This window comes from Rattus norvegicus, chromosome 4 (assembly GCF_021556685.1).
Source record: "Rattus norvegicus strain SHRSP/BbbUtx chromosome 4, alternate assembly SHRSP_T2T, whole genome shotgun sequence".
Lineage (NCBI taxonomy): Eukaryota > Metazoa > Chordata > Mammalia > Rodentia > Muridae > Rattus > Rattus norvegicus.
In genome coordinates this window covers 142,768,318-142,777,183 of record NC_141537.1, presented here as the reverse complement: position 1 = coordinate 142,777,183, position 8,866 = coordinate 142,768,318, and the positions used below count along the sequence as shown (strand labels likewise).

General features: G+C 43.6%; 1 long non-coding RNA gene across 2 annotated transcripts in view; it reads left to right on the top strand.

Moving 5' to 3' along the window:
• Positions 1-373: 373 nt before the first annotated feature.
• Positions 374-8,866, top strand: part of LOC102547466 (uncharacterized) — a 91,574-nt gene continuing 83,081 nt past the window's right edge. Inside the window, exon 1 of one of the 2 annotated variants that reach the window (XR_015686941.1) lies at positions 374-477. This is a non-coding gene — a long non-coding RNA (uncharacterized LOC102547466). The remainder of the gene's footprint in view (positions 478-8,866) is intronic. The other variant, XR_015686943.1, reaches the window with a different exon arrangement.

Sequence of the window (8,866 nt, the reverse complement as noted above, 5' to 3'; positions counted from 1 at the left end):
CCCTCTAGTCAGCTAGCTTAGCCTTACTGGGGAGATCTAGGCCAGCAAGAGACCCAGTCTCAGGGAAGAAAACCAAGGAATGACTAGACGGCCACTGAGGAGCAAACCCTCAAAAAAGCTGCTCACCGTGTTGTCCAGGCAGGCCTCAACTTCACAGTAATCCTCCTGCTTCAGTCACCCAAAGTGCTGGGATTACAGTCAGAAGCCAGAAGTCGAAATGTGAATATCCACTTTTAAAACATCCGTCATTCACCCACTGAGTCCAGTGGTCGGATTGCTTGACCTCTCCAGTGCTTTGCTGATTTACATATTCCTGTACCCTGTTGTTTATCGGGTAATATCTACACTCACAGGCTGTATTTTGCTCTCACAGAAAGTACTGGGAAGTCTGCTACCTTGGCGATTTGCTGCCCTAGGCAACTGCTTGTTTGGACTCAGTGCTCCCAGCTGGAGTCATGGTTCCTACTTATTTGAATGGTGAGTCGTTTCTTAGATCCCTGGATGCCTATTCTCACAGCTCACAGGCTAGGCCTTGGTATTATTATTATTATTAATTATTATTATTATTGTACTTAGCAATTACATTCTTTTGTAAACTAGCTAATCTGAAGAAAAATGAGCTATCAGACTGGGAGGAGAGTGTTTAAATTGTTGGCATAGCATGTTGGTGGGTAAGGTGCTCAGATGGAAGATTCTAGCTGTCTATGTGAAGGATGCCAGGAAGCTTCCAGGAATGAGTGGGTCTTCGTCCTCAGCTTCCTCCTCTCTTCAGGTGTTCTGTGTCATTTATTTTTCTGTGGCCATGATAGAGTACCCCAGCATTCAGCAAGTTAGGGGAGAAAGGGTTTATTATGGCTTGCAGTCCGTTGCCTCAGGGAAGGCACGGCAGCCAAGTGAGTGAGGCTGATCCTTTGCACACCGTAAGCCAGCGAGAAAACAGGAAGTGGGACCAGATGGAGAGACAGGAAGTAGTCAAAGGATGGCCAATGCCAGCCAAGAAACTTGACTGAGCAGTGTCTACAATCATTGCCTGTGTGTGTGTGTGTGTGTGTGTGTGTGTGTGTGTGTGTGTGTGTGTGTTTAAGTTACCATCTGCTTGCTAATAATGTTTTAAAAATTAGGACCCGAATTCAACCCCTCCAGATTGTTTGTTTAAAATTATTTGGTCTATCTAACAAGTGGTGAGAAATTACCAGGAGCTCTGAGAGAAAACTCCATAATTCATTCACACAGACTCGAAGGTTTAAATTAGGCAACCGTATCATCACATTTATTTTAGTCAGTTTTCTTCTCTTGTTTTGATCTGCTGTTTGACTTTTTGCCTTGCCAACCCAGATTCAACTGTCTGCAAAGACATCTCGCTATCACTTGAAAAATCAGCTCCTTTTCCCCTGCTAATCTTGCTCTCGGGAGAATTAAGACAGCATTGCCTGGCTGTACCGTTGACTCACGTGCAGCCCACAGAAAGCTAAATCGCTTTTGTGTGGCTAATTAGCTTTCACAACAATGTCCCGGAGAGCACATGCGCTCTCAAAATTGACAATAATTCTATCCGTTTAAACCTTTTAGTCTCTGTAACATAGAATATGTACAATGCACAGGAGATACATTTTTATAATTTTTTTGGGGGGGTGTTGTTTTTGTTCACTGAGACAAGATCTTTTTACTTAGTCCTAGCTACCCTGGATTTCCCTATGTAGACCGGGTTGGCCTGAGACTCGAAAAAATCTGCCTGCTTCGGCCCCCGAATGCTGGGATTAAAAATGCAGGCTACGGGCTGGAGAGATGGCTCAGCGGTTAAGAGCACCCGACTGCTCTTCCAGAGGTCATGAGTTCAATTCCCAGCAACCACATGGTGGCTCACAACCATCTGTAAAGAGATCTGATGCTCTCTTCTGGTGTATCTGAAGACAGCTACAGTGTACTTATATATAATAAATAAAATAAATCTTTAAAAAAAAATGCAGGCTACTGTGCCTGATCATTTTTACATGCCTTTAAAATGAATATTCTCGTCAAAGGGGTTTTATTGAATAGTACAAGTTAGGAAAAGAAAGTATAAATCTGTAAAAACTGATTTTTAACTGACATCGTCTTTTTTTGTTAGGACTGTAACAAAATACCCAAGGCTGGGGTGATGCATAAAGAGGTTTACTTTGGCTTGTGATTTCAAGAGTCTAAGAGCATGGCACCAGCATCTGCTTGGCTTTTGTGGGGACTGTGTGCTGTCTCTGTGTGAAACAAGAGTATGCAAAAGGGAACAAAAGTGCAAGACTGTGTGTGTATGTGTGTGTGTGTGTGTGTGTGTGTGTGCGCGTGCGCGCGCGTGCACCAGGCTTACTTAGTTACAGCCAGCTCTCATAAGAACTAACCCATTCTTATTGGAGCTACAACAGTCCCTTTGTAAGAGTGGACCCCACCAAGGCATAATTACTTCATAAAGGTTTCATCACCTTACGACACCATTGTGCTGATGACCAAAGGTTAACGTGAGTTTTGTCAGGACAAGCAAAGTGTTTGCTCTGGATCCCCACCCCACCTCATCCATCGGTTGCTGCAAACCTAGAGACAAGAGGTGCCAACTGTTACGAAGGCTGAATAACCCGAGAGTGGTTCTTTCTCTTTTTAAAATAAATTTTAAAACTCTCTTTACAGAAGTCTTGTGTCAGTAGTAATCTGTAAGCCCCTAGGAAGTAGAAAAATTCATATTTTATAAAGATTAAAAAAATACTAAAAAGTTCAATAAATACCCAAATTGTATCTATCACTGTGTCTTAAAGTAGGATTTTAAAATTCAGATTTAATCGCCAGGGTACAACTTGCCACAAACCACACCATTAGAGATTTCCAGATGTTGACACCAAAGCCGCATTTATTTAATCAGTGTTAGGATGTTCGATTCGACTATCCGATTTGTTTTCTCCATTTAGTCAAATACCATAGCTTTTTAGCTTTCTTTCTATTCTTAAAGGTGAAACAGACCTTGTACTACTAGTTTGAAGAAGTGAGAAACGGTGAAGACCCCATGTTAAGTGTGCAGTAATTACATAGCTCCTGTTATCCTTTCGATCAGTACATAAAAAGACTAGGTGGACGCCTTCAAAACCCCTAACTTGGAGCAGATTCAAAGTATGCCTGTAGTGGGATATATTTTGGGAAAGAGAAAGTGTCTCTTATTGCTTTCAAAGGCTTAGAAGGAATGAAAGATTCCAAATCCATCAGTCGTTCTAACCCATCATCTGATATTACCTAATCTTTCTGCTGCTTACAAATCACCTACAGTCCCACCACCCAGCATTGCCTGTTCCTCGCTTTTAGCTGGTTTTGATTGCTACCTATTACCCTCTTACCTGAGAACAGGATTTTTATCCTGTAACTGTCTGATTTACCCACGGCCAGTGGCAAGGGTCAGAGACACCCACAGGGATGACAAAGAGGAAACTCTGAGATAATAGCCAGTGGCCACTTAGACAGTTGCCAGCATTTCATAGTGCTTCTACCTGAAGAAGCAGCGATTCTCAATGATTCAATAAAATGGATGCTAAATCCAGTCTCAGCCAGGCTGAAGATTCAAAATCCAAGCTCTGTTGACTTGCCCTCGTTTCCTCCCATAGTTCTAAGCTGAACAAGCACGTGACAGATAATGTAGGCCAGGAAATGGTGATTGTAAGTTTGGACCTATCCTTGATTCTATACAAATACACTTTGTTTCCATTTCTACTTAGAAGCATTTGAGCTCAAGAGGCATTTTCTAGATATTAATAAAGCACAAATAAATAATAGTGCCTATGTTTTTAAATGATGGGTATTTTTACTATAATGCCAAAGCATTTAAACACTTTACCATGGATCGACTTTACTTTTACAAGACCAGGTTATTATTTTTCTTTTTTAAATAGAATTCTCTATGGCCTTCAGCCATATTGTTGAGCGTTGGGGGTTTTAAGTGTTAAGTTTAAATGTTAAGCCTGGTTTTGACGAGTGTTTTAACAAGGTTATTTTATACCTTCCTTCTTTCTGTGCCTGCTTCTTCGTTGGTCACCTACCTGATGGATCTTTCTCTTTGAGACACTGTGGCCTCCCTGTCACGAGTAAGAAGATAGCGTACTATAATTACTACTGTCTCTGAAACCTGGGTTTTTATATTCCTCTCCGTGTGACTTTTATATGATACAACAACCACCTATTACAGTGTGTAAGTCTCATGCACGGGGACGGACAGGCCTTCAGCATGCTAATGAGAACAGGGCATGCTCTCCAATACACAAGCCCTGCTCACTGAGGCTCGGGGGCTTTTTCAGATGGGACATGTTTCAGACAGTTTTATCTGCACAAGTTCCACAAATCATACACTCGGGCAAATTATCAGCAATCGAGAGTCCACACTGTTCCCAGCTGGAGCGCCTCTGGAAAACAGAGCCCAGCATTAACAGGAGGTTTTCTGCAAAGGCTCCCCGTGGTACCTCTGCTGCTAGGTTGTTAAGCCAAACTGCTGCTGATATGGAAACCGGCTGCTTGAACTATAACTCAGTTAGATATGGTAATAGAGGAAGGCCATGATAGCGTGATGCAGGAAATGACTAAACGTTTAATGCTCATTACTCGTAGGCAGCATTCCTGGCCTCGGGAAGGTGGTGTGGGTGGTATTGTGTGGGTGAGTGCACTAAAGCAGGTCCCTTTGAAGGGACCAATCCCTTGTCTTTCCTTCTTGAGTCTCAGACATGATAAATATTAACTTGTTCAAGATCCGGTGTCACGGGCAATCGTTGACAGGATGCGTGAAACATTTCACAACACCCTTAGAAAACAGGACTTTCAATATCTCAGAGCTGTTTATTATCCCACTTCCTAAGCAGCCATGAGAGCTCACTAGGCTTGGGATAGTTGTTGCAAAGCTGATGGAATTTGAACCTTTAATGACGCAAAAGGATGGGTGCATAGATTTTCGCAAGTTTAGGGTTCTCGATAAGTGACGTTGTTCCATGTTCTCATCTTTTATGACAATCTATCTGCCTGTCTGTCTGTCTGTGTGCCTAAGCTGTTTCTTGTGTTAAACAAGCACTCTATTTCTGAATTGTGTTCCCATGGTTTTAATATTTTGTTTTATTTGTGTGTGTGTGTGTGTGTGTGTGTGTGTGTGTGTGTGTGTGTGTGTATGTTTATACACTTGGGTGCTCATGGACTACCAGATTCTCTGGAGCTGGAATTACAGGTTGTCGTGAACTAGGAATCAAATAATTCTTCTGTAAGAACAGTGTGCTCTCTTAATCTCTGAACCAATCTCTCCAGCCCCACATTTACATTTTAAGCAAAATTAATATCAATAGTACTTTGTGTAAGAGAAAAGTTCTCTTAGAAGCCAAAAAAAAAAAAAATAAGGAGGATAAAATCTATTCAGGTTGGAGCAAAAGAGATGGTTCACTGGTTAAGAGTACACACTGCTCTTAAGGATAGACCAAGTTCAATCGCCAGCCTGTGTGTCCCGTGTGTCCCATGTGTCCCGTAGCTAACAATCATTTGGAACTCTAGCTCTGGAGTGGGGGTGGGAGGGGGGTGAGAGGGGGTGGGAGGGTGGGAATCTCTCACCTCTAGCCTTTTGGGAAACCTGTACTTATTTGCATAAACCCAAACACAGACCACACACACACACACACACACACAGACGCACACATACACACACGTGTGTTCCCGTGCACCCCCACAAACACATTCATATAATTAAAAATAATAACTATTTCTTTTAATCTATTTGGGCTACAATACACTCTTTTTAAAACTCTGTGCTATTTGCTGCATTTCCTTTCTGTAATAGGGGGAAATCTATGCTCTCGCCGACCTGGGAGCTAAGAACAGGTTCTATACTTTGAAAGGATCATGAAGAACCCACAGAGCTCATTTGAGGGCAGTAAAGTCTAAAATTCAGGCTCATCCTTTGTAGCAAACACATACTTACCCTGCGAGTGTGCCCCTTCAGAGAAGGCATGGAGTGTTTGCCTTGTCTGATGTTGCAAAGGTAAACCGATCCCTGCCCACCAGGGCTGGAAAGGCTATGAGACCACTGAGTAAGTGGTGGAGGAAGATGGTGCTAGATAAAGCCCCAAAGGAAGAGAGCCAGGGGGTAGGGTACTAGGAGTGGCTTCCTAGGGAGGTGCTCTTAAGATGAACCTCGAAGATAAAAGATTTTGAAGGATTAGGTGGGCAGGGTGGAGAGAGGTCAGAGACCTAGAATGAAGAGTCCAGGTGTGGAACTAATAAATAAGGTCCTTTTTATGAGTCCCTGTGGTACCTACGCCTCACTGGAAGGCAGGAAACGGGGGAGCAAGTTCTAGGAGGAGACCGTACTAGGCAGGTTCAGCTAGGAGGGACAGGAAGGACAATGGTTCTCATCTTGGTGTTTGATGTGACTGTAGTCTCAGGAAGTGACAAGGATGTGTTCTAATCACTGAAAAACACTAACCTCATCATTTGAAGGCTGATAACTGTCCGCTGTCAATCCATGAACAATGTTAATCTGTGCGGCTTAGCAAAAGGAGCCCACGTTTCAGTCTATTCCCTAGAAATATTGAAAGTACTAACAGCAGGACAGACAGAGTGAGCTGCCCAGCCTGGGGAGGATGCCAGGATTGCAGAATTCCGCTTCTAAATTTGTTCTCGAGTCAGTAAATGGTTGTGCTTCATTGGGCTCCAATTGCTTACTGTCTCAGTTTTCTCTGCTATGAAATGGGGACCACATCGATTGCCTGCCTGATGTCTGTCCATAGCGCTTCTCAGCATGTTCTATTCACCGAAAAGAGAAGCTTCCCTTTTCCTCAACCGTGTTTTTATGGGGAAAATGAGATTCTCAGAATTAAAATTGGACCGTAAGAGCTTCTCAAATCAAATGATTATCTTTGAAATGTATTTATTATTATTGTCATGTGGGGATATGCACACGTGCCCTGGTGCCCTGGTGCCCTGGTGCCCTGGTGCCCTGGTGGAGACCTGAGGACGACAACCTTTGGGACTTGCACTGTTTGGGTAATCCCAGAGACTAGACTTGGGTTGTTAGGCTGGTATGAGAAGTGCTATCACCTGCTGAGCCATTTGGCCAGCCCTTAAGTGACTACTGGAAAAAGATGCAAAATTTGAAGACTGCTGAAGGTATTCAGAATCAATTCCATCAATGACGCCCCCTTCCTACCCATTTCTTTCTTCCCTTTTTAAACACTTTAGTTCTCCTTTCTCAGTCTCCTGGGTGCTAGGGTTATAAATCCTCTGTCAGTAGTTTATAAATCAAAGTTAGGATAGTTGTTGTTGTTGTTACTTAGGGGAGACCGCACTCTCCTGGACCATGAGATCATGTGTCTGTTCCTCCAAAGCTTCAGCTAATCCACCCAGTTCTGTGTGTCACTCAGTTCCTAGAGTGCAGAGGGAAGTCCTGTTCTGTCCTGTTCTGTGACTTCCTCTGTGACAGGGTCTACAGCCCAGAAGGTGGACTCCACAGTCAGGTGTTGCCACTGCTGTACACAACTGTGGGAGACACTAAACTCTCTAATGAAAGCAAGAAGCAGGGCTGTAGATGTGGTTCACTGGGTAAAGTGCGTGCCTCGCCTGTTTGAAGTCCTGGGTGGGATCATTAGTATCGCATAAAGTCAAGTGTGGTGACGCTCTCAGGAAGTAAAGGCAGGAAGATCAGAACTTCAAGATCACCCTGGGCTATGTACATAACAAGTTTGTGGCCAGCCTGGGCTACATGAGAGTCAAACAAACAATCAAACAAAAAGGATGTGGGGGGAGAAAAGCGTGATACGTGGTCCCACTGTTTGCACAGGCTGGAATTCTTAGACATGCTAAACTCTAAAAGACTTGGGTGGTAATAGATTTCTTTTATGCAAATGTTTCTTTGCTGAGAACTATTTAGTAAACTGTCTTCTTATATCTCTTTCTGGTTTTTATTTTTATTTTACAGACAAGGTTGTTTTCCCTGGATGCATGTATGTGTACCGTATTGCATGCCTGGTGGCTGTGGAGGCCAGAAAAGGGTATCGGATCCTCTAGAACTGGAATTACAGAGGGTCGTAATTCAATATCCTAGAATCTGTGTAAAAAGCCAAGTGTGGTAGCCTGTGCCCATAATCCCAGTGCTAGGGAAGTAGGGCTAGGTGGGTCCCTGGGGCTCACTGGCTAGCCTCTGGCCAACGAGAGACACTCCACACCTCTCTTAAAAAACGAAAGCAAGGTGAGGTTGTCCAGATGGCTCAGTGGGTGAAGTTGCTTGCAGCAGAACTTGACGACCTGAGTTTAGTCTCTGGGAACCCTGTGGTGGAAGGTAGAGTTATCTTATGATTCCCACACACATACTCACCACACCCATAGTCACACCCAACAGCCCCCCCACACACACATTAATTTTTTTTAAGGTTGATGGCACCTGAGGAGTGATACTTGAGGTTGACTTCTGGCGTACATATGAACATGAGTTCATATATGTATGCTCACACATGCATAGCCATACCATTCCTGTGAGCTATATATGTTTGTGTCCATTCACCTGAAAATTCATATATTGAAAGCCCAGCCTTCAATGTGATGATGGTGATAAGAGTGGGAAACTTTGAAAGCTGACTGGGGCATAAACGAGGTGGAAGAACCACGCATAGGACCAGTGTCCTCGTAAAAGCTAGAGTAGGTCTGTCACTTCTGTGCTGCAAGGACACAGCAAAATGACCATTGGCTCTGAATCAGGGAAGTGACCGTTCCCAGAAGCAGAATCTCTCAGCACATTGTTTTCCAGCCCCCTAGCCTCTCACACTGTAAGGAGAGACATTTCTGTCCCTAGGTCTCCTGCTATGTGCTACTTTGTTATGATGGCCCAATTGGGCTGAGA